Source organism: Tyto alba, unplaced genomic scaffold (genome assembly GCF_018691265.1).
Source record: "Tyto alba isolate M040663 unplaced genomic scaffold, T.alba_DEE_v4.0 Super-Scaffold_14, whole genome shotgun sequence".
Taxonomy (NCBI): Eukaryota; Metazoa; Chordata; class Aves; order Strigiformes; family Tytonidae; genus Tyto; species Tyto alba.
Window position 1 is genome coordinate 52272308 of NW_024881276.1, and position 26581 is coordinate 52298888.

General features: G+C 39.2%; 1 protein-coding gene across 3 annotated transcripts in view; it reads right to left on the minus strand.

The window, feature by feature from the left end:
* Positions 1-26581, minus strand: part of LOC116964757 — a 207398-nt gene that overhangs the window by 157278 nt on the left and 23539 nt on the right. The window contains exon 1 of one of the 3 annotated variants that reach the window (XR_004408931.2): positions 2434-2485. The exons of 1 other annotated variant lie outside the window; for it this stretch is intronic. The gene's annotated coding sequence lies outside the window, so the exon portion shown is untranslated. Of the gene's footprint in view, positions 1-2433; positions 2486-26581 lie in introns of those variants that run through there. One more of the 3 variants, XR_004408930.2, reaches the window with a different exon arrangement.

A 26581-nucleotide genomic window follows, 5' to 3' on the forward strand; every position in this document is an offset into this window, starting at 1 on the left:
TGCTGGTTTATAAGCAAGAATGTAATAATTCTCCCTGAAAGCTGTGAAAGTTATGAGTATCTGAAAGAAGAAGCTTGGAAAGTTATAAAAATAATTCTACTTTTAACTGAAAATCATCATCACCACCCTTGTTCTCGTTATAAAAATCCTGTGGAAACAACAAGAGTCTATTTAATCTACTGCTATAGAAATTACTGCTAGCCAAATAATTTGATCATGATCACAGGTATTCTTACATTGTATTTCAATCAGAGCATGTTCATAGTGTGTAAGCTAAATGCTTCAATGGTAAAAATTACTGTGTATAGATAAAGTTAATCCTTCTTTCTGAAGTAGTGAAAGGAAGGAAATCATTTTTGTAAATGCCATACAGTAATAATTTAATGCATAATAAACATTTTTATGTGGGGCTACAAAAATTTCAGTGTTGTCAGTGGAAGGAAAATAAGAATTTTCCAAAGTACATTTGGAATCTTGCACATATTTAAGTGAGCTTGGCCCATCTGACACTTTACAAGCTTGGATAGCCTTTGTGTAGATTTCTGTACATGTGAAATACTTCAGTTCTATTCCAAAAGGCTTCAGAGAAACGGGATCAGTCACCACAAAAGGGTGGGGTTTCATTCTATTTCTCTAGACAGCATGAGGCCAATTCATCTATCCTAAAGGTTTGAATTTACAGTCAGATTTTTCACTTACAAGTCATGATCTCTCTCATAGATAAATACCACGATTCCCATTTTTCAGCTGAGCCAGGTATAAGGCACAGAGAAGCAACTGCCTCACAGTCCTATGGGAAGTCATTGTGATGGGTTCCCAGGAATTTATTCAAGCCTCTAGTTTTGGAAAAAATTAACAAGACCATGTATTAATAGTGCAAAGTACTAACAAGTCTTCTACCTATGAATGGTTACAGGAAAGATAACCCCAGCAATGAAGAGCATTTTGCAAAAACATACCAGAGGAATACACTAAACTAAAGAGAGCCTATATTAGACACTGCATTACATGTCTGCATCTGTGTTTGTCATCAAGTTCAAAATCATCAAAAGTCTGCAAAACTGAGTTGTTTTGCCAATGCAATACCTTGGACATTTCTCTAAGATATCTCAGATTTTTCTAAGAAATACAATAGAGTGCTTATCAGTCACTGTAAAATTAGTGCAAACCGAGACAAGAGCCTGCAACATTCAGCAGTGCTTGTATCTCTCAGGGCCTTAAACACTGAAGTGAAACTTAACTGTCTTATACACGTACTATAGTATTTGTTAAAAATGATGAACGGTGTAGACCATCTGCATGTAAGCAACTGTCATGCAATTTTTGCATGACAGCACACTGACATGCATCTTTACTTACTTCAGCTTTTGTGATAACTAGCAAATAATAAAACAGATACAGAACACAAATAAATATAGCAGCCTGATAAGAAACCAGAGCTTTCTCCCCATGATTAGGAAAAAATGCAATCAATTGCCAGGAGAGCTGACAGAAAAACAATAATTCCATTTCATGGCAGCCCTCTAGATTACCAAAATAAAATATGCTTCAGACATATTTAAAGCCACGTGATGTTTCAAAAAAACAGAAGTTATCAGAATGTCCCACTGAAACTTTGATAGGATTAGAAATTTTATTGTTTTGATTTTTTAATTTGGCATTTCAGTTTTGTGCTCCTGCTCCGATTCTGAGCAGAGATTTAACTCAGGCAGAACAAGGATAGGATCTGAACCTGGTCCCTCATCCCTAGGTCCTTATATAAAGTAACTCTTCCCCTATACTCAAAGTTTTCTCAGGAAAAAAAGCTTCGTTGAAATATTCATATTTCTGCAGTGCATCTCTTCCTGAATGACAGGGCCACATTTTGTTTAGCTGAATTTTTTCTGAATTCTCCAGCTCTAGCCACCAGCTCCTGTGACACAGCTGGAGCGAACGACAAGCAGCCCCGTCCTTCTGCCGCTCCGCACGCCCCTCCGACTGCCCGACGGGGCTTTAAATCGGTGAGGGTGCTGGGAGGTGAGACGCGATCCCGGTGAACAACTACCTCAGTAATTTTCTCCAACCTTCCCCCCCCGCACATTTCGGATTTGCCTAGACACGGCGCAGTTTCACCCAGGGCAGACGCCCCCCTCGGCCCCTCCCTGCACCGGGGCCGGGGGCCGCCGCGCGCGCCCCGCCGCCGCCTCGCGGGAGGGGGAGGGCGCCCCCTGGCGGGGCGGCGCTGCCGCCCGGCGCGGGAGCGCCGCGGGAGGCCGCACGTGCGCGGGAGCGGCCGCACGTGCGCGGGGCGGAGGACGGGGGGGGGGACCGCACCTGGCGCGGCGCGCGGGGCCCGGAGCCGGCGGCGTCACGCGCCGCCCCCGCCCCCGCCCCCGCCCCGGCGCCGCCCGCATTCTTTGGCCCCGTTTCCCCGCTTTTTGCACGAGAAGGTACCTCCGCCCGGCGCCTTCCTGCGGGTAGTTGGTTGCGGGTCGGCCGGCTGCAGGAGCAGGCGGGGCTGTTTACGTAAACACACCGCCCACGTACACGAAAGGCAGCTTTTCCCGCGTGACCAAATACTTGTATAAGAATAGGGGAAGGAACAAATTAAACCTGCCTCATTTACATAGCCCTACGCTATCCCCTCTCCCCCCTCCCCATGCCTGTGCTGTGCCAAGGGACGGGCATGCGACTGCCAGCGTGAAAGTCTCCTCGCACCCCACTGGTGACCCAGCCTGTGCCGGCTGCCGCCGGAGATTTGCAAGCCACCGGCACGCCAACGATTTCCAGACCGGCCAGGCCTTCCCATGAGGCTCCTCTACCCCCCAAAATGATGCTTTGCCGCAGCGTGACAGACGTGGTACCAGCGCATCTCCAGGAGTGACAGGCTGCTGCTCAGAGGCAACAGCTCCCTGCCCGGCGCGGCGTGCCGCTACCCCGCAGCCGCCTTCTCAGCCGGCGAGCCTGCCCGCAGCTGATGTTCAGTGAAAAATAAGTCAGAGTGCTCTGACTCCCCTAAACGCAGCTGCACACTCTTCACGACGAGCTGCTAAACTCCACAGAAACCGGAAAGTGCCAGGGCTGTGAAAGCGTCGGAGGGGAAATTTACGCGCTCGGGTGCGGACAAGCGTGGATTGGCTCTGCCTGAGCCTCCCGACGCCTGGATGCGCGCTGCCGTGGGGCCGGTGACCCACGCACCAAAATGGCGGCCAGCCTGAGCGGTCACCAGCCCCTGTGGCTTGGAGTTTGGGTGGAGCTACCATCACTCTGCAGGTACACCCCAAAAACATTGTAACTCAGTTGTGGTTTTAAAAACAGTAGGGGAAAAAAAAAAAAAAAAAAAAAGGAAAAAAAAAAAAAAAAGCACATTTTGGTTAAAAAAAAGAACATTTTTCTGAAACAGCTACTAGCATTTGAGTGGAAGGGGGATGAGGAACAACGCTTGGCCAAGTGACTACACTTGTTTACACCCCAAGAACTCTACAGACTTATTAAATCTATTCAGTTTGCAGTCGTAACAAGAGGATGAGTCCCCAAGGTCTAATTGTACAGAAACCTGTAGGTATCTGTGCATGGATTACTGCTTTATCTCCTCTTTTTCCCCATGTTCAACTTTGACTGGAATAATGTTTTAATCTTTCTAACATTACTTTTGCCTGTCATGAAGCAGAAATTGTTGTGTCCCATGCAACATAGTTGCATCAAGAATATCTAAACTGTTAAGAGAAGTAACTTTCTTTAATGAATTCATTTATCAGGATCAATTAAGGAAAGCCTTTCAGCTTGCTTCAGTGAGTCTGGGAATCGAGTCCTAAACCATTAATCTGGACAGAAATTAGTAAACTTTAATTCTCACCCTGGTCAGGCCTTTGAAGGGTGGGTAAGAGGGAAGGTTAGAAAACGACAATACGAATTAGACCCCCTTGACACCTCCCTTAAAGTTTGGTTTGGTTTTTCACCCCCTTGAAAAGCTCTCAGAGACCACAGTTCTAAGGGAGAGGGAAAGGCAGACAAGAAAAAGACCCACTTTGCTTATGCAATCCTGATAATGGCATTAAGTCCATGTGTGAAAGTTGAGGGTAGAGATTTTCTATTCTCATGGGCTTTGCTGCTCTTTCTAAGGACATCCTCTTGTTTTAGACAACAGCTTATACATTTGCAGGCTAAAGGAGCTGTATGTGCCAGAAGACAGCATTCTTTAGGAAACATGGTGCACGGGACAGCATGGGAACCAGGCTTTTCTTTCTCTGAGGATTCAGGCCAACTTTAGCTTTGTTTCTGTTGGAAGAATGAAATAATTACTCTCTTTTTAATGCATACAAGGTAATCTTTCCTTCATCCCAAGTGGCAGCTGTAAACTGATCAGACAATAATCTGTTTTATTGTCTATGTGGGACCATAAATTTAAAACAAAAACAACTGAAGTAGTTTTAAAATGTACAGTAGCCCCTAGGCCTACAAAATATAAGGCCACTGGACCAAAAGACTTCAAAGAATAGAGTTCAGAAAGTGTATCTTAAAAAGCATAGGGTATAAGAATTAAGGGGAAGAGAAATTCATTAAGAAGAGCAGGATATTCAGTATTTGTTTGCAACTGTACGTTTACTTCAAAGTTATGACTTCAGTCAATTCACTACCTAAAAACCATCAAATATTCCCACTGTAGTGTCAGCTTTGGAGAGAGTTTTCTGCCTGCCTGCCTTGCCAGTCCCAGTGACACAGCAGCTTGTAACATTCCAGGAACTTCTCACTTGCTCTCTGTGCTTTTATTTTTTCTCTTGGTCTCCCAAGTCTGAATGTGCTCACCAGATGCAGTGATAGTTAAACAAAAACACTACCAAAAAAAAAAAAAAAAAAAAAAACAACCAAAAAAAAAACAAAGGAAGGTCTAGCTAGATGCAGTAAGTATTTTCCAATGGCTTATTTTCTAGTGGGTTATCCTTGCTGAAATGAGTATGTAACAAACTCTGCTAAACCGTGGAAATTCCAGAGATAAATTCATACCAGAGATACTCAGCTCCATGCAGTTCTGGGCAACTATTGTGCAACAGTCAATCTAAACATTCACTTGAATAAAAAAACTACTAAATTTACTTAGTGGCTTTTGTGTGTGTGTATGTCATTTTGCTTGTAATTCATGATAGTTTGTAGGAACAAATGTGTGTGCAAGAGAACATTTGTGATGGCATGGTTTTGTATATGTTTGTGAGAAGGTCTATCTGCAATGAAAACATTCGTGTACCCACACTGAAAATTCATTTTAAGCTTGAGAGTTATTCAGTCCAGACCAGGAACCCATATTGTCTGGTAATGAACCTTATAGCAGACTCAAACTTTCACAGCTCTTTGAGGAAATGATTTGGAAGCAACTCGTAGCAACAAACCCTTCTGAATATCATCTGTTCGTCCTAAGCAGTATTTCTGTGTTGCTAAGTTTGAGCAATGCTGCGGTTGAGTTGTGAAGGGTATCTGCCTGGAGGACTTCTAGCAGCAGATAACATATGTGAAGGGAGGATGCAGCTGAAGGATGCCCCCAACCTCCCCATTCATTGAAAAATCTGAGTAGGGGCAGTGTCACCAGCCATGCCTCCCCTGAAGGAAACCCCTGAATGTGTGGTTGGATCAGTTACATGATGGGAGAAACAGACTGGAGACCACAACAGAAACAAAAACTAGACTACAAAAGTGGAAGAAGTAGGAACTGTCATGTAACTACTTTTCTGTGAGGTCTCTCACTCATCCAAGGCTCAGAAGTATCTCTGTCTCATTCCCATGTGATGTATTTAACACTAGCTCTGCAGAATTGCCAAATCATATGATGAAACTACGGAAAACACGAGTTAAGGGAATAAATCTCACATCACTCCAAGCTACATTTCAGACTGTTTCCCTGCTCCCCTCCCCTTCTAGCATGGTTCTTTTTGAACAGTTGTTTCACTCTAAACCCCTAGGATCTTGATATGATGGGCAGGAACTGATATGTTGTGCATCTGTAAGATGCATGTCTCGTAGCCCCTTATTCAGAGGGTGGTGTTTCATTAGCAATGGCTTAAAAATTGATTTAAACATTATGTTCATTGCACACAAACACTTCTTACAAAGCCTTCTGTTCCCATTGAGGCTAAAAAATTCCATTGTATGCGTAATCTTTTATGAGTGCATTCTTTGAATACTTTATTTCTTAGAACTGTAACAGTTCTGTTTATAAAAAGGAATGATACTGATAGCAATGTTAGGAACTTTCAGAAGGGACCACTTAGATCTTTAAATTTCCATATTAGTCCTGTTTCAAGAAAAATACAAAACAAAACAAAGAGCCTCAATTACATAGTTTAAATTCTTTAAGAAACAGCTTCACATGCCAAGCTAAGAGGATAGAAAAACCAATCTTTACCCCCTTGATCAGCCCTCTGAGGACAGCTTCACATTGGAGCTTTTAGTTGGTCACAGTTGCAAACTGGTTTAGAACTACCAAATCAGATGTCACAGGTTATCATGTTGGACTGGGATATTTAGAGAAGACAGCAAGCTGAGGAAGCATGGAAGCTGACTGCTTTCTGAGTTGCACAGGAAGCAGGGGAAAACCCCAGGGATCATCCTCTGCATGTTGGCCAGGATCTGTGACCAAGGAGACACAGATGAATGGTGTGCCCACTGTCCTCTTAATATCCAGACACCTTTTAATATGAGTTGCTGCTGCTAAAACAATTTCAGTGCAGTACTTCAGGACAGGACCCTGGCGGCTATTCTGATTGACTGAGTGAATGCTGTTCAAAAACTCTGCCCACTGAATCCCCTCAATTTCAGCACAGCTGCTGTAGAAGACTAGCAGGGGAGCAGTTGGTCTCATTTACAATTTCTTTTAGTTTAGAAGAAACCTTCTTTTTAATGAACATCCTGTCTCTCAATTTAATGAACAACAGTGTTAAATGCATACTGGTTTAACAGCTACAGTTACCAACTAATCAATCTCAAGTAAATATTCCCTCAGGGAATTATTCACACTGCCACAATGCCATGTGTTGGAAACAGGGCAGTCAGCAGTGCCGTGGGTAACCCATTTTAGTGGGCTTCACTGTACTCTACAAATCTGCTGAGAAATGAGGACACATGGGAGCACAGAGATAATGTTCTGCTCTACTCATTCTGCAGAGGTAATTATCCAGTGACTGAAAAATATCAGATCACTGGACACGTAGACAACTAGTTTCAGAATTCAGTAACTCAAAAACTAGGGCGAAAAAACAGATCTGTCTGACATCCTTCTTTACAAAAATCTCTTCAATGCCTCAGTACAACTTATCAGAATTAAGTACAGATTTAAGAGTTCACTTCCAACAGAGGCATTGCACTAGATTAGAAATAAGGGCATTAAAAGTTTTCAGTGCTCAAAGCCTCAGTTGTTACAGATCAGCACTTCATGGCCATATTAAGAGATTTCTCTGCTCTACCTGAGCTCCTTCTATAGCTTCTAATTTTTAATTCTTTTTATTTGCTGAGATGCTGTTTTGAAGGAAAGTAGCAAAATGTGCTGCCACAGTAAACCCTTGGAAAGAGTGTGCTGGACAAAAGTACCCATGGTGACCCTGTAGCATAACATTTGAAGAGCTTTGCTAAAGTTGCAGCATGGATAATACAGGGGCCCCTTTTCAGCTAAAATGCAAACGTATCAGTCATGGCAAAGTGAATACACCTTCCATAACAGAAAATAAAAATAAGTCCTTTTGATCACTTGGTTCCCCTAATCTTCTTAAATTCTCTCTTTAATCCTCACTCTACTTTCTCCCTCTTTTCATATCAAGCCAGCCAAAAAAAAAAAAAAAAAGAAAAGAAAAAAAAAGTATTAATCATTGCACAGTTAAATGGTGATACTTTGAGAGATTGCCTTCAGTTAGCCTGACCTGATACAAGCAGTCACAGTACAGTCACTCTCTAGATACAGATGGGGACTGCATGCCTCTATTATCTCCTAATCCAAGTTAGGAACATCTGAATGAACAGTTGTATGATGCATATGGGTCTCATGTTAGAGGAAACAGCTGAATTGTAGCTCTAACAGGAAGGCTCAGCCTTTTTAGGTTGTGTTAGGTCAGGAACCTGCTTGCTCTTTCTGTTGCCCTTAGCTGAGAGAACCTCACTTTTACTTTGCTGCTCTTTCTCTTATCATTTTCCTGGTTCTCCTCTTACCTTGCTTCTGTGGGAGGAAATCACTCCTTATTCACAGCTCCTGTTAAGCTCAGTAGCAGCCCAGGTCTAGCCAATTTCCCTCCTTTCACTTTGAGTCCTAGTCTGAATTTGAATGAGTAAGTTTGATTTATTTGCAAAAGCACTTGCTCCTCTCTCCTCACATTAAAACTAGTGCAAATAAAAACCATACCAGAATACATAAAGTACTTAGAATACATGAAGTAGCCCTTCAGCCTATAGGTGAGGTACAGGTAAAGCCTCAATTGCAGTGCATGAATGAGATACAAACTCGCTGGAAACAGTCTGGAAGACAGCAACAAGAACAAATGAAAATCTACACAGCAAAACCTATGAGGAAAAACTGAGTAAGCTGAAACTTTTATCCAGTGAAAAGAAAATCAAAGGGAGAAGGAACAGCAATATTTCAATATGCAAAGGATTCTTGCAGAGTGGAGAGGATTCCACTGATTTTTCTATTCATTGGAAATAGCACAGGTAGAGGGGACAGGCTGTTGAGGGAAGGGAAAGGAATCACCTGGTTTAGCTGATTTTCTGTGATTCCACGAGAACTTAATTCAACCTTGTCACATTCCGTCCTTTTCACTGTAAACCCTCTCTCAATAGATTTAGTGCAGGTTCTTTTATTCTATACTAGCAGTCATGAAACAAGCAGTTTTGAAACATTCATGTTGCTAGACTCAGAAGTTAGCCAGCTGACCTCATTTTACTGGGTTAACTTTGATTTTAACTGTAGTTAAACTATTCCTTCACTTTCAGACCTCTTCTCTACTCCTTCCTTCCCAATACACTGGCTAGGAGTACGCTTCTGCAGGTCAGAAACCCAATTAAAAGGTTCAGTGAGGATGACTATTTCAAATCCCTTGTGATCCTTGCCCAGGAACCTTTGTATTTAATGTCTATGCTGTATATTCTGGCTGCAAGCCTGCTGTGCCAGGACTCCTAGAGGTAGCCAGGCTACTGTGCACCATGAGTGACTATGTTAGAACAATGCTACATCCTGGAAAATGAGGCATATTAATTTAGATTCATCTCTATGGCAATGCAACCACCTAACTCTGAACTGGCTTGAAGAACTGGAAGAGTAAGCTCATTATTGCCCGCAACATATCACAGAGAGGTTAGAGTTTCAGCACCTTTGGTCCCATTCTTAAACCACTTCCCTGAATGACTGCTTTAAGAACTTACAAGTTTAGAAATAAAAAGTAATGTTTAGCATTTACAGTGGCATGGTACCTGATGGTTTCAACTGTAAGACATGCCTCATGGTATGTCTATAGCATGTCTATGTGCATACAGAAAGAAAATGGTGACATATAAGAGATTCCACTAAGGACACATGCTGGTTCTTTAGCGGAGCTAGGAATAAAAGATGCAACTCTCACCTTTACAGAACAGCTAGCACAAAACCCCAAAATACTTTGTAACTGCGGGTTTCATGGGACAAGTTACAATGTTACTTTTATTTAGCACCTCTGGTTTTTTTCCAGCCATTTGAAATTCAAGCAGCTATTAGCAATCTCTGAAATATATTTTAGAAAATAGAGAGAATGTAGTATCAGCAAAAAGCTCTTTGCTCTTACAGGGGAAAAAAAGCCAAACGAGACATCCTGCCACCTTTAGTGACCATATGGTGACCAGGGTGAACGTCTTTCAAGAAGGTATTCTTTAACTCAGAGGTAATGAGAGGCATGAAGGGTCAGTGAACTGACAAATACCAGCAGGTCAGGGAACACAGTAAGAAAAAAATCAAAAGCTTGTTTTTCACTCAAGGATTATACGTTGAAAAGTAAATTTGATTTAGAATGATTTAGAAAGTGACAAGAAATGAGGGGGAGGGGAGAAAAAGCTGTATTTGATATTGAATTTATTGAGTTATTTGGAGAACATTATCAAAGCAAAATTGCTGCAGTCTCCCAGAGCACTGTGAAAACTACAGATCTTTGTATAAGAGAAACAGCTAACACTACCAACCCAGTTTATCAACAAGAGCAGAGCTGACTAACTACTGCATTTTTACGCTTGTAAATCTTGTACCACCCTTGCATAAGACATTTTTACCCAGTGAATTTAATCAGCTGAACTGTAACTATTCTGTTATAGCTGTTTCTGCATACCTCCCTCCTGTGGACACTCTATTCTGAAACAATTAATCAGAGTAATTATTTCAAAATGAAGTCAGTTTTATTCTAGAACACAACGTCCACATGGGGGAGTTACACTGAAGTCAAGCTATTTGGCTGTAGCAATGCCGATCAGTTTCCCCATGTAAACAAGCCCTATGATTCTGATATTAAATTACTTTAATGCATATGTCTCTTGAGATTAAAATTCTGGAGTCCAAGAGAATCAATCTTCCAAACATAAGTGTATGGCTTCAAAAAACTGACCCTAGAAGGACCCAGGAACACATTAATTCACTGGTTTATGCATCATAACTCAAGTTGTAAGTTGTGTGAAATATAATAGAAATAACTCTGGTATTAAGAAGCCTCCCCCTTTCCCCCCTCCCACACATACTTCGGAGTGTCTTTGCTATCCCAAGATACCATAAAGCTCAGAGGACCATCACCATATATGTTCCTCTGGGAGATTTAATGTCACTCTTGATGGATGACAGGAGGGAAGGCCAAGAGAGGATAGGTAAATGCTACCTGAAGATGTATTCAAGGTTCAATAGCTGCTACACCATGCTATAAAGGCTCAGAGGCAAAAATTTAATGCCATAACATGTAGTCATCCATAATTGTCAGAAAATCCTAAGAAGAATCTCTCAGAAGGAAGTACTAATCCTTGTTTCTATATTTCTACTCATTCTGTAGGATGAGGATGGGGAGAAAGTAAGAAAAAAACATCTCTCCTAGGGCTCGGTTAAAAGGTAAAAAGCATTTTTCTCTCCAAACTTGGGAGAGTACAACAGTTTCCTAATTCTTTTCATGGAAGCTTGCCCTACCATAAAGAGGGCAGAGAGCAGGCTCTTGGACTGTGTGTAAGTCCCATGTGCAACAATGGGGTGAAGGAAAGTTTCTGTGGAGCTCTCTTCATGTGTTAGACTCCTCCTGAAGGCATCATGAGTCCAAAAAGTGAACAGCTTATGTTTTTCCCTCAAAGGCAAGTTATCTTTGCACTGTTCACAGACTTGAATCATGCCAAAGTGACAGCATTTAGCTTATGAGGAAAATAACCTATTCAGAATATTTTTCTTTAGCCATGAGTCCACCCCATCCTTCCTCAAAAAATAAATAATTCAGAGCGACTTTTTTTCTAAGCACATTCAAACACACAAAAGCCCTTTCTGGCAGCTTTCCCACCAGACTTCAACATTCTACCCACACCCACCTCAGCAGTACAGCTGTTCAAAAAGACTGCAAACTTTTTCTTTAATAATGGAACATTTATTTTCTTTCATTCTCATAAGTGATTTGGTTACTTGAGCTGAACTGAATCAAATGGATTCATAGCTAAGCAGAGAAAAAAAGTTTTCCTTCTCCACCTAGCCATCAACAGCAGAAGTTTGGGAAAATCTGAGGCCCTGTGAGATGACACTACAGCAGAGATGTTTTAGCCAAGGTACATACAGCTATCTGTGGTTTTCTATCTATAAAAGAATTTTAAATGACAGTTAGAACAAACTCACATGCAGGAAAATGGCATCCAGTTTAAAATTACATACAGTAAAACATCTGATGTAGTAATATATCATATGCAGATTTCATTTGCACATATCCATTTCATTAAATTCTTGCAGTCTTTCTCTGATTTGAAGAAAAGGTGCACCCCTCTCCTTAGTAACAGTGTGATGGTATAAAGAATACTTCACTTGCAAAAGCTGCAGTAGTGCTGCTGGTAAGTCTTACTGCTGTTCTCTAATACTGAAGAGATACAATATGTCTACAGACACCAAGTGAAGCTTTCACTAGAGCCAAATGGCTTCATAAGAGATCATAAACAGGTTGTGAAATAGAAAAGATTAATATGAAAACATTTGAAAAGTGTTCAAGGACTGTATATATGAAGTCAATCCTGATTTATTCAACAAAGCTGTCAAATTATTTATGCAGTGGAAGATGCATACAATAATATCTGCCAAGACTTTCAGTTGTACATACACACTTTAAAACACCACACAGAACATGTCTACCCCAGTGGGTGCAGACTGACCCAATCTCACTGTGCTTGTGCTCTGAACAGAGGCCAGTCCCAGTCTGAAATCCATACACCCTTCACAAACTGTGCTGTCTACCATAATTTGGTTGGTTTTGTTTTTGTTTTGTTTTGTTGGTTTTTTCCTCAAAAAAAAACACCAAAAACCAGAACAATATAAAACAAGTAATCTAAAAATTTTTTAAAAAAATCTTTTTCCCATCATTTGCTATAAAAGCCTATCACCCCAAACCTACATTTCTTGCTAATGAATGCATCCACAGAAATACTAAGTAAGGCAACATTATATTGGTAATTCTTACAAATCTCTGTGCAGCTCTGACTTTTCCTGGTATCAGTATTTGACAGACCATTTCCTACGCTGATTCTCACTAGGGATGGCATAATGGCTGCAAAGCAAAATAGATCAACAGCTGAAAGACTATTCTTATGTGGGATCTTTGGCTTCTTTTGATTGGACTCTAGGTAAAGAATTATGGTTTGGGTCAGCATCATTATTTGCTTTGACATATCTAACCTGAAGAATATTGTCAGCACATTTTTGACCATACAGAGAAATCAGATCAGACAACACATTTCTGACATGCTTTAAACACATGCTATCAGCCTCAGATGCAAAATATGTACCTATGAAAGCCTTTGCTGACAGAGATTCTGTTTGGCTTCATGTGGGGAAAAGAATTACAGCATTCACAATATAAGGACTGACAATTTCCTGACTTGCTATCTTAATTCTAACCATAATTACAGTGAACCCTGATATAAACTATCTTTCCTTTTCCCAAAATGTGTTCATACATTTTGAGGATCCCAATTTAAAACATCTTAATCCCTGTGTACCACCCGGAAGAGGAGCACGGTCCTCAAAGGACAGGTACTCTGGATTACAAGGCAACGTAAAATGGCTTGCTTTGAGAGTCAAACAAGGGATAGCCAGAATGTAAATAATTCTGAAATTGTGGGATTGATAAGCATGAGGTGTTCATCACAGTTCATGTGTTCATCACTTTAACTAGAGATGTTACTCTTCAGTGCTTCTGAATATCAGTATGAAATGTTTGGAATTGAACAGATTGAACAGGTAGTAGTACAGTCACTTTGGTTTGGTTTTCCATACCAGTGAAATAGGGGGTAATAATCTTTACCTAATGAGTTTACCAGCTTAAATTGGAATTAACATTTTGTGACGTTCTTGGAAGATTATGCTATCTGTATAAACTATAGCAAATAATTTTCAATCCCTCACCCTTTATTTTGTACTGTTCATAAGGTGGTTCATAAAATAAAAATTTATGTTAATTGGCAAATACATTTGTCCTCATCTCAAGAGAAACAGTAGCAATCAAAGATCTTCAGGAACTACTAGCATGTTTGCAAGCTGCTTGAATAACTCACAGATTAAATGAACAAGCTTTTTCACAAAAAGGAAGTAATACAGGCAGAGAACACTGGTGATTGTCTCCCTTTACCTTCAACTTGAGTCTCAGGATTTTTCTACAGGATATCTACAGGATATTCAGGCTCTTTTAATCTCTATAATGTTGAGTCCCTGTGTAAGAATGTAAGGGTGCTGAGGTAAAGTTGACTTCTTGCTTATAGAGGACTTTCTAATCAAGGTACTAACCTCCCCAGAGTGTTTTAAACAGGCTGAACATCCTATAAGCAATGCAATGAAAATCCAGATGACATAGAGAAAACAAAAGGAGCAGGGTAGGAATTTCATCCATTAGGGATGTCCACCTAAGACTACTTAGGGTACCAACCTAAGAGATGAATGTGCAGCTAATGATTTTAACTGCTTATTTGCAATTGTCCAAATCAAAATATCTCAGAATCATCCAATTTCATCAAATAATAAATCTTTGTGACCTCTGCAAGAAGTAAAATCTAAGGCCAAAAGAAGTAAACTCAAAGTGCCTTCCAGGACAATAGACTTGATTTCTTTGACAAATGGTTACGCTTTATATGTTTCCATTATGGCTTTGCATGCATTTCCTTATATGGGTAGATTTGAATTCCTCCAAAACTTAATTTCAATTAATATATCCTGTAAGTCAAAAGGAAGAGAAAAAAAGCCAGCAAATTTTGGAATCTAGGACTCCAACAGACACAAAACACTTGGTACCTTAAACGTGAAGAAACAAAGCAGAAAACTGTTCAGTGAAATTCAAAATTACTTGCACTGGCAAAGGGACCAATACAGAACTAGTATATATCTATAAGGACAAAATGAAACAAACCAAATTGCCCAAAATATCCACTGAAACATCCTCCAGACTAAATGATGTATTTAATGCATATACCATACTTTTCCATTTCCCGATGCTGCTAAAAAAGATTAACTACTTAAATCTCCTGACAGTCCTGTGAAGATGAAGAAACGGTAGTACAGATTATAGAGCATTTTTAAATGACAAATAAGAGCAACATAAAGCAAGGAGGCTGTCCTGACACCTCTCACTGGTAGACAGTCCTGCTTTTGCCTATGTTCTCTCCATAAATGAAGGTGATCTGATATTTATGAGTTCAGTTCTACCTACTAGAAAATGAAGACAGTCTGCATTTCTAAAACATTTAACAGCTAAATTTAAGTCACTTGCAATTGCTGCTGCTTGTAATGTATTGAGAATTGGCTGGTTGCTGTCTATACAGACAATAACAAGAAAAAGGTCAAGTAGAAGAGCAGCATGTCAGGTGCTGCATGATAATGAAAGACAACTCAGCTTCTGCTTTACATCTAAAAGGCAGCAGAAGTTTCAGGCTGAGTCTCTTTGGATAAAATTTCTCTCTTTTTCATTCACAGGCTACAAGGTTCTGAGTAAAGAGGTGTTTGCAGAGGTTTGCAAACCTGTGGTCAGAGAAACCTGTTGGCCTGTGCTTGATGAGAGCTGCAGCTTTTTTCTTGCAAACTTGTTCTTGGTCTGTGCTTGTCAAAGATTAGTGGTTGTGCCTTAGACTCCCAAAGGCATACCCAGCTACCTTCTGCAGTGCAGGGTGGAATAGTGGTATTATGGATTTTTAACTGGTTTAATAATCAAGATTGAATTTAACAACCTTTTAACAATGGAACAAACCATGTCAAAGGCAGAGGTTTGCTTCAATAATGTATTTTTAAAAATATAATAAAATTCTATTATTCTATATTCTACTAAGATTATTGATTACAGTGTCCAGAACATGAAGAAACATACTATTTTCAGTACAAAGACAAGGATAAAACACTTCCAAAAAGAATTTAAGAACTCAATCCTTTCTGCTCAGGATGGAAAGAGAAGAAAATTTCAGTCATTTTTATTCAGCACTTGATGCTGGCTTGTATTCTTTTCAGGCCCTGGTACCGTACTTCCCTCTTGGCAAAGGGTACCTAACAGTCAAACCTGGTATGGCTGCTGGTATGGGCAAATGGTCCTGGGATTGCTTCAAAAGTTTTGGAAGTCAGGGCTTTCATAAAGCAAGCTAGTGAGCAGTGAAAACTGCTGGGGTTATTGTCATTGGTGAACTTCCCTGGGAAAACAGCATGTTAGAGAATCACTGAACAATTGAAAGCAGTAACTCAAGTTATCACGCATTGTTACCAGCCATTCCAAATTAGTAGGATTCATTCCGCTCCCATCTGTCATCATAGCAAGTAAGAACTTCCAACACAACCTTTAATTTCTAGGAAAGACTTTTATCATAATAATTTACAAGTAGGGCTTTCTATCAGAGACTCCAGACATCCCTTGCAAATTCTGTTCAATCCTCAGCACACTGCACTAATTTATAGGTGAAGGAACAGAGGCAGAAATGGCCAGATTATCCTGTGTAAAGGGAAGTCTTTAGTGAGTATTTTGAATTGACCACAAGTGGTAAGGTAAGGATCCAGTCTCAAAAATTACTGCATTATGGAGCACCATAAAGGGCATGAAAAATCTGTGTGATTGTCTGATGCTACCAGACCAAGAGCCTTGCTTTCAAAGGGTCCCACTACAATTTTTTTCCCCACAGATATTGGAAGCTTAGGCTACCTTAACATTTACCCACTGAACCTATGAGAAGTATGTGTTTAAGGTTTCATGGTACAAGACCTGACTTGTTCAAGGGACAGGAAAACCACTGAATGCTCTGCCTGCACTGATTTCAGTGACAAGGGCACTCAGACCTTGGCAACAGGTATTCTGCATGTAAAAGTATTTCCAGTCATATGGATTTTAATTATAAGTGTATGGTTTATTAGCATTTAAATCATTCTTAAAGAATAAAAGTTATTTTCATAAGGAAAATGAAACAAAAGAAGGGATATTCAGGAACTGAAACAGAGGCTGCATGTAAAACCAAGAAGGAAAACAGAAGCCAGATATAGAATTTTCTTCTGGGATCATGAACCCTCCCTGGAATTTGATCCAAGAATCCATATCACCTACATGTCATCAGGGATCTGCAGATTTGCAGGGATTTCAGTGGGAAGTTACATAAATAAAAGGATCCTCTTGCAGGAATAGGCTGGAGGCTAGAAGAGCTCCCATGATACTCATATATCTAATTAAGAACAGCAGATTGGAAGGGACTCTTGGGTCATTGAGTTCAGTCCCTTGTTTTTGCAGGCAATCATGCCATATAATCTTTTTCATATGCCGCTCAGGCTCTGCTTATAATCAATCAGAGTTTTTTGATTTGGGAGATAGGGGTTTTTTGGTGTTTTTTGCTTCTTGTACTCTCAGTAGAAAGTTGTCATAGATACTCATTTATTCTAGAGTTAGAAACATTCTAAAATCCAGAATAACTATACACAGTTAGATTATACCCATCTGTTCTTGTGTCAGCATTTCCCTTAGTTTAAATAGCACTTATTTTTCTAATATATTTATAGACTACAATCATATCCCTCTTTTTGTTTTGCCTGATCATGCTGGCTAAACTTTCTTATTCTCCTTTATAGGATCCTTCCAACCCCAGACAATATGAGCACTTTTTTTACACTTGTTTCTTTTTGAATTAAGCTTTCTTAAGTAACAGATAATCTGGCTGTACCTAGTATTCCTGATGAAAAACATCAGCAACAATATTTCCTCAACAGTGTTTTGACTGAAGCAGCATGATGCATTTAAGCCTGCTTCTGTCAGATATACTAAATGGAAATTTCAGAAAGAGTCACACTGACTTCAGTGGGTAATCCCTGTCTGCTGTTTTCCAGTATCCAGACATCATTTTCCAGTAAAAATATAATTTTCCCAACTATTAAAAATTTGGATAGTAACAAAAGCTAGCAATATGTATTTGCAAATAATTATGAAATTAAAATCAGTAGTACTTGTAACCAGCATTGATAAAAAAGTTTTCTGAGAACGCATGTTACATTGGTTGAATTAAAAAGCAACAGTATTTCCACATTATTTGAGGAATAAATTATTTGACTAGCTTTGATAACAACATATACATAAGGTTCATCACAAATAAGAATAAAGCACCCCACTGTAGCTCACATGAAAGAATTCAGATTTATCTCACTGCTGGATGCAGTATTTGGTATTAATTCCAAATTTGCAACAGGGTGGAGGATTCAAACAAAAGATCCAGAAAATTTATGTGGGTAGCCAAAGCCAATCTGTTTGGCAAAACACACAGATGATGTTTCTCTCACAACGCTTTGGTATTTTGGAAAACTTGCAGTATCAAAGAAAAGTTTGTATTCTGTACACTAGAAGCTGCAAGACATAAAAAGGTATTTTCTGTAGGAATAAGTAAGCATAGAAGACGTAGGATTGGAGGTTGCAAATAATCTGTTTTAGTACGCTCATATTACAAATTCTGGAATTTAAAAATTGTGCCTCCATCTGCTACACTGCCCATTTTCAAATGTGACAGGTGATACTTCATACCAACTTGATGAACTCCAAAGTGATATGGTACCTTTTTGATTCTTCTGAAAACTATGCACTTTGGAGTATGTCCTAAACTGAGGCACCTCAGAGCACTAATAACACCTGAAAAAGTTGGTAAGCACACTTAATACCTTCACATAAAAGCAAATACCTTCATATATTAATCAAACATAATTTCATAGTCAGGAACAATGAAAGAATAATCCAGCTACAGAATGTTGGTAATGTTAAATTCTCATCTATGAGAATTTTTCTTTTCTAACCAGCAGCAACCTACAGGGTTGGAACATGGACTTAACTGATTTGTATCATTTTTATGGCCAACGCATGCTTCCAGAGTAATGCCACTAAGCATACTGTAAATCAGAACTGGCCTTGTATTTACTAAATATGCTTGCAAAAATCTTTGAACACTTTTTAAAGACAGATTCTTAATCTAGAAGTCTCTCCACATTTCCTTCTCAGACAGTCACCCTATCTAATCAATAGGCAGGACTTAAAGCTTCCCACTTTCTTCTAAAATCAAGCTGGTATTTGGTACTGGTGCAATTGGCAATGCTAACTAACATTTCTGTCAGCTGGGGGGAGTCTCCATTTAACTGGAGTGACACTCTCTTGATCCTGAAAAAGTGCTGAATTAAATTAGCTGTCAAGATAAAATAGACATGTTTTCAACACAGAGGGGTTGAAACTTTCTGATCTTATAATATGCTTTCACTGCAATTACCAATGTTGCAAGACATCAATTTTGTATTTTGTTTTCCAGCATGAAAAAGGAAGGATATGTAAACATATGGCTACTGTCAAATATCAGACAATTAAAAAAATAACACAAAGAAACCCATTTTAATGTGATTACTGAAGGTCATACAGAATTCCCAATATAATTTTCAACTAAGTCTACTCCTTCTGTAAAGACTTTCTCTGGAGGGTGGTTGAACTGGGAGGACTGAGAAAGAGGCAGCCTACTGCCTTTGTCCTGGCTGTCAGTGTATCTCAGCACAGCTTTGATTTAAAGCAAGCCAGATCTAACCCCAGATTTCAGGCACTGGGCAATAAAAGCAAAACAAATAGTTTCAGCTATGGCTTATCCAGGAACTCAAGAGGAATGAGTTATGCTGTCAGTGAAAACTGTTTGAGCCAAACAAATTTAATTTTTCATCTGTATTTGAAGGCAGACATGCACAAACTTGGCACACACAAGGCACAGGAAGTGTATGTTATTTCACAGATTTATCATCAGCAGTAGCAGCAAGATACACCTAAATGTAATTTGTGAGTACACTCCAGCGCTTGATCAGCTGGACTGAAAGGTAGGATGTTGTAAAAGCAATCACTAGTAGCCCAAACCTTCTCCCCCTCCTAGAAGTCTGGTTTCAGTGGGATCAGAGTTAAGCCGTACACGGCATAGTCGAAGTCTGTCCTAAGATGCAGATCTGTCTGGACTACTGACACATTACTCATGGATCTCTCTGGCTCTCTCCTTTCCTCCTCTTCTATGCCCACCCTATCAGAGCTTGTGTTACTCTTCCAAAGGTGTTCCTGGTTTTAAAAATGTCCTCCGAGGTCTGCTTGCTTTTCCACGATCATGGTTCTTAGCATAATCAAATCCCCCAAATCCAGTAGAACAGAATTGAATCTCTGGGAAGCCAAGTAATATTCCTGAATTTCCATAGTACCCTGAAGCAAGCATCAGAGTCCAGCAAAGAAACAATTCTCTTCCCAAAAGAACTGGCCAAAAAAGGGAGACACAGGTACCACAACATGTTGGAAGAATCAAGAGTCTGTAGTAATTGCACTATGGGAAGAGAGAGAGGAAAGAGGCACAAACTACTGCCTAGCATGACAGGATGATTAGAGGTATGCACTAGAGAGAAGGGAGGGCTTGATGCTCATATATGTAAATAAACTCTGATTTAAAAACTTCAATGTACAGTCAAATTAAGTCTCTGAGTGGGTCTATCCATTTGTGTATACATCTCTGCATTCAAGTAGCATCAGTTTAGCATAGCTATCCAGTGGAAACTATGCTGCACTGCAATAATAAACAAACAAAGCCACTTAGCTTTATAGTCACTTGGCCAACTGTGCCAGTTCCTACTCAGAAATAAACAGGCTGATTTTGCAGGGGGCGTGTGCATGAATTTTGCATAATAACTGGTCATATCTCACACTTCATATGGTTGTAAAATAATGTTATTAATTTTGTCCCTTTAGGCTGCTATGTTATTTGATTAAAGAAAAAAGAAATTTTTTATTTATATAATTTCTGTTTGCTGGTAGACTAAGTATCATTGAACAAAGAACCAAATTATTCTCAGACCAAAAATAATGAACTAGGGCTTCCTTTTTGATGAAAATGATCTCTTGTTGCCAAATGCTTCACATCTGAAATAATGGCTTAAATCTTGGCTGCACTTACTAGATAAGTCTTTTCTCATAACCTCTTCACAGTGTATTTTCAATCAATCCATTTACCCTATTAAAACTTCACATGTAATTGTGAGCCAGATATTTGATGTTGGGTTATGGACAAACTGGAGCATAACCAGAGCCACAGAATTCAAGGTCTGATTCTGGACTCTCTTAAAACTCATTGTGTGGGTGCATTTGAATTCAGTGTTTTAGTTTGGCACATCCTTCAGGGTTTTTTTTTTTGCAGTTGAGGTTTTTTTTGGTGTTCTTGTTTTTTGATATTTTTTTTAATCAGTTGTCTCGCCTGTTTTATTCTAAATTAATTTTGCTCCCTTTATTTTTGTAGGCACAGGGTAAAGCAAAAAGGAAATTAAATACTGTCAGAAATAATGAAAGATTCAAACACTGTCATGAGTAAAAAAAATGAAGAAACTATGTTTTAATATGAGAAAGCCAGCCATTCTCTTTCCTTTCATATTTAAACTGAAAATATTTGTTGGTTGGATAATGTTGTTAATGTCAGTTACCCAAAACAGCTGAGTACTGCATGCAATAAAATAATTAATGTAGGGTAAAGCTGACTTCCATGCAAAACAACCAGTGAAACCCATATTCCACTTAAGCTCTTAAAACAGGACATATGTAAAATTCAAAGGGTACATGGGTTTGCGGGAATCTTTCAATAGCTGTCTACTTCCTTTAAAAAAAAAATAGGAAAAAAACTCAAAATTGTATTTTATTTCCTTTCCCATTTATAATCTAACCATCATATTAGCTCCAACTTCAGAGAGACAGATGAACAGCCAAGCTAAAGTCAGCAGCTATAGGCACATCATTGCAGTAATAAAAACATAGCCTATCATAGAGGTATTGACCTGAAAGAGAGATCACTCTATCAGTGAGCTCTCATACTGATCTAAAAACTGCTGATCAAGGCTGTATAGATACCTTTTGCAATTGCTGACAATTACAAAAGTTACAGCATGACAATCTAAAACAATGTATGTCTCCACTTTTTAGCAAATCAAAAAGGATGATGTATTTAATTTTATTTTTGTCTTGGTGTAGTGAAAGAGACTTTTTGAACAATAATGGTTTTGAAAACATACTTCCAAATATTAGTTGCATTTTTCGTACCTGAAATGCTTTGTTTCAAACTGCTTCATTTACAAAACTTCAGAAATAAGAGGCTACCATTTTTATGTCACTTTTCCTTAGGGATTTATTTTGACCAGAAAATTTTACCTATACTAGAATATATCTATGAAATGTTTTCTTTCACAGTTTTTGTGAGCAAAGTTCTGACCAAGATGTTTGTCCAGTTCTGTTTCAATTTCACTTACTCCCCTCTGTAGACATGCAGTATCAAAGTGTCAACATTTAAATCCAAAAGCCATTCAAGAGTGCTGAGATGAAAGGATTCCACTCTATAACTTGGCCTCTCCCAACTCCTATTTAATAGGGCAAATATTTGCTCTCTCACATCACACCCAGGGTTTGAATAGGCATGTTGGGTCTGCAGCACTGGACTAAGAAGTGGAAAGCTGTCAGAGAAGTTATGCGCTTTTGGCAGATTTTAAAGTCTCCGCTACCAGAGAAAGGATACATGGCGGTGGCATACACTGAAGAAGAAATTTTGAAAAACAGCAACAATGAGGTTCCTATGTGTCATTTATGCATTTTAAGAAACTACTTCGTTCACATCATGCCCTGCTGCATTTCTAATACTGGGATTAAACAGTTAATGCATGGTATTTTGTAACTGTAACCATCTCACAACAAAAATTAAATGTAGTTACACTCATTGTTACCACATGTCTTTTACTTTCTTGGACAAAACTGTTTCGTCTAACAAAAAAGACTCATGTGTATTGCTACTTTTTGTTTCAATTAGCTGCTGCTTCTCTCCATGGCTACCAGTATTTAGCTGAATACACACCACTGCTTCATCTTCGGCTTCATTCATTCAACAGACACTGATACCAATTACTTTTGCTGTAACTGACATGACCCTTACTTCAAGCTAGATTTCTAAAAACATTTTGTCCTCCCCCTGCACTAAAGACAATTTATGTGCAGGCTCTGTAAATGTCACCCAGTAAAACCAAGGTGATAATTTGTTTTCATTAGGTAGGACTTTAAAAATAAATTATCTGGTTTTGGAGCACAAACACCATTGACTCTCACTGGGATTTAGACAAAAAGGGTTTCTGAGGGTATTCCACCTAGAATGATTTTTATACTATGCTACATAGTAATTATGAATCTTTGGGGAGAAGAGAGGGAGAAATGTGGGCATTCAAGGAAACAAGTAAGTGAATAAAAGCCCCAGGAGATTTTTAAAGAAAGCAAGCTGCTTTTGGAAAAGCTATTTTGAACAATTAGTTATTTATTTGGAAGGTTTTGAATAACACATTCAAAATACATAATTTCAATGTGTCTCCTTCCAGTTCTAAGAGAACAAATGCCTGTATCACAACACCCACTAAAATTAGCCCACCAGAGACAGCAGGGATTGCAGGAGCTGCAGACATTTTCCCTTCCTGGAGAGGCTGTTGCACAATCGGGGGAATGTGTACAGAGAGCATTTCTTCCAGTGTCTGACTCTTTACTGGCAGAAAACCCCCAGTGCCCTACTGCTCCTTTTAGCTGAGGCTAGTTCTCCTGCAGCATAATGCTACAGTGATGCCTTACAACTGCTGAAATCTCCCCAGGGAAGATACTCAGATCTGTTGAAATATGTCATCATGCCTGCTTCAGTCTGTGATCAGTTTTCAGGTAAGTGACAGGCCCCGATCCACTTTATTACCTCTTAATAAAAACAAACAAACAAACAAACAAACAAAAAACAAACAAAAAACCCCAACATAAACAAACAAACAACAAAACCAAAATCAAACCAACAAACTCAGAAATTAAACCCTTTCCCTCTATGTTTTGTGAAGTTTTGATGTATCATGAAAGTTACCAACATCATATGTTCGGCCTAGGCAGAACAAAAAAAAAACCCCACTTCTGGATTGTTCAACATTTTGGTTTTTTATTAAAAAGGGAAAAGATATTTATGCCCAAATTAGGACATTGCTGATTCTAAAGATAACATCTGTGGCAAATTTAAGTGGAAAGTAGCATGTATCTATGAGAAAATGAGTGATTTGTAATAAATTTTGTTGGCAGGAGCTCAGACAGACACACATCATACATTTTAATAGAACACTTATTTAAACACAGAATAAATTACTCTAAGCCACAATGTACATACACCCTCTCTTAGATAATGGAATCTCCTTTGTAATCAGCAGATTTAAGTCCTCCCTACTCCATTCGCACTATCATTTTAATTAATCGAGTCTACCGATTGCTTATATACATGAGAAAACTACTGTAAGTATGAGGGCCACATTACTCATTTCCATGTTTTACACTTTACACATGCAACAGTCTGACACTGTAATGGTGCTGCTGAAACCTTGAAACTTTGAAACTTGTGCAGTTTCTCAAAATAGCATGCTCTGACATCCAGCAGGGCTTGTCTATCTTTACATCCACAAGTGGGAAAGGGCTACAGATGCCATTCCTGCAAAGCTACAGGTCATAGGAAATCTAACCCTAAAAGGCAAAGAGAATCCAAGCAAAGAAACTTTACATCCACTGCTCACTCTTGGATCTTTCAAAACCAAAGCTTCCATGTGAGATTCAGCAACTGACTCAAAGGATAGTTTTGTTCCTATTTTTAATGTTAACACTGCTGATATGCAGGGACTATGCACAGTCCAGTGACATGCAACTTCATCATCATCCAGTATTTTGTTAAGAGAAATCTCTAAATGCTGGCTTTCATCTTATTTCAATCAGTAGCTAGCAATAAATTCCTTTTTCTGTCTAACAAGATCCTTCCCCTAACCCTTCCCAACTGCAAGAAAATAGTGGCTGGGAGGTAGGTGTTTTATTTCATTCTGTATCAAATCTCTAAAGGAGAACAGTACTATTGCTGTGCTCTTAGATATTTAGACCTGTCAAGATTTTAAACTTGTCAGCGGATGCCTTGTTTCATATTACTTTTTTTGTACAAGACAAAGAGGACTTGATCTAGCTTAAGGAATCTAGGCATTATTGTAAAATAAAAAAAATGAAAAATAAATCTCACCTTTGCCACTGGTACACGTCCATTCTGAGGATGTAGCTATTGTGGAAGGTTCTGGAATAAGCAACTGGTTCAACTTATGCCCACTGCGGGCTTTGAATTTGATGTTTTTGACAGACAGCCAAAGTAGTGATCAAAACACTGGAATGAAAGGGTTACACCACATTATGCTGTTTACTGGACCAGCTGCTGTTCCCATGTGAGTAAACATCAATGAGGCCAGCAAGCCCTGAACAGTGCCACTTCCTTCCACCAGAGACCTTGGGAAGGAGTCCTGCAAACGGTGAGGGGATGGACCACTACCAGAATTTGGTTGGGAAGAAGTCTGACATATCACTGAGGTCTTTCTATCTGATAATCCCTACATACTGTATGGCATACGGACAACTAGACAGAAGAAAATTGACAGCAGTCATACAAAAATCAGAATTTGGTTTTAACACATAATTATTAGCCCTAAGTGCTAAATTGACATTATTAGATATCATTCCATTTTTATCATGATAAGCCTGAAAATATTTTCCCTCTCTCAACAGATACCCTTTCGGGTTTTTTTTAAAGAAACATTTTTTGCCTGAAGTTCTTGTGTTTGGTCTGTAGCCAGAGGAAATTATTTTGGGAAAGTGTGAGGCCACTTGGACAAGACATCCCTGGGAAAGTGGATATAAAAAAAAAAAAAAAAAAAAAGGAGGTGTCAGTTCAGAAAAGAGATTGCCTTCCCTCCCCCTTTTCCTGCAAACAGGCATATCTTCAAAATCTGGGTTGGAAGACAAACTCTAATAATTACCTTTTTTATTATATAAGAATGCACAGGATTTTCTCTCATAAGAAAAAGCACAACTTTTGGAGATAATCACCAGGCAATCCAGCCTACAATTTATCCATCACGGAGAGTTTAGCACCTACCATGTCACTCCTGTGTATATAATTTTGTATTAACATCACAGATGTTTCCACTCACAGAGGGTTTACTATGCATGGGAACAGCCTGCATTAATATCCAGCTATCAAGATGACAGAAGCGGCCCAGAGAAAGACCTCTTCCACACCCATCACTATATTGCAATTCTACCACACAAGAGAGAAGTTCCACAATCTGCCCAAGCCATTTAAAAAAGGGGGCAAGAGGAATCACATGTCCCTGAAAAGTATTTGATATTCCCCAGGCTAAATACACAGTCCTTATACCACATCTTTGCCCCTAGCATATGTAGCAGAGTTTCAGCTACAGTCATATACAGTGTAATTCATATTTACCTTGACTGTGCAAGATATCAGCTTTCAAGAACCATCCAAAGATTTAAGTGCCACTCAATCCTCTCCAGGGTTTTATAAACACTGTGCCTGGAAAATCTTCCTTTGTAGGCTATTTTAGACCAATGCAGGAAAAAAAAGTGGAGAATATTTCTATTTCTTACCTAAAAGACACAAAGTATCTAGTAACTCCTTCTGCAAGAAGGATCATCTTGCCACCTTCTATTGGTGGCACCTCTGGCATTCAGACACAAGAAAAAGCTCATCTTTTCCCTCTAACCGTTTATAGCAATTTGTTGTACTGGGGCTAGGAAATTGAAGTTCAGTGTAGATGAGGGAATCAGGCTTTCAGAGATTTAAATAGACAGGAAGAGCATGTCCAACATCATAATCTCTGTCATGAAAGGGATTTACAGTGCAGGCAATGAAAGCTGAAGGTACAAGATAGACACAGGCATATGAGCATCTTATTCTTTCTACCCTCTTTCCTATATGTGGCAAAAGGATAAAACATACACATGTTGAAAGGATAAAACAAAGATCATTTTCAAGTCCCCTG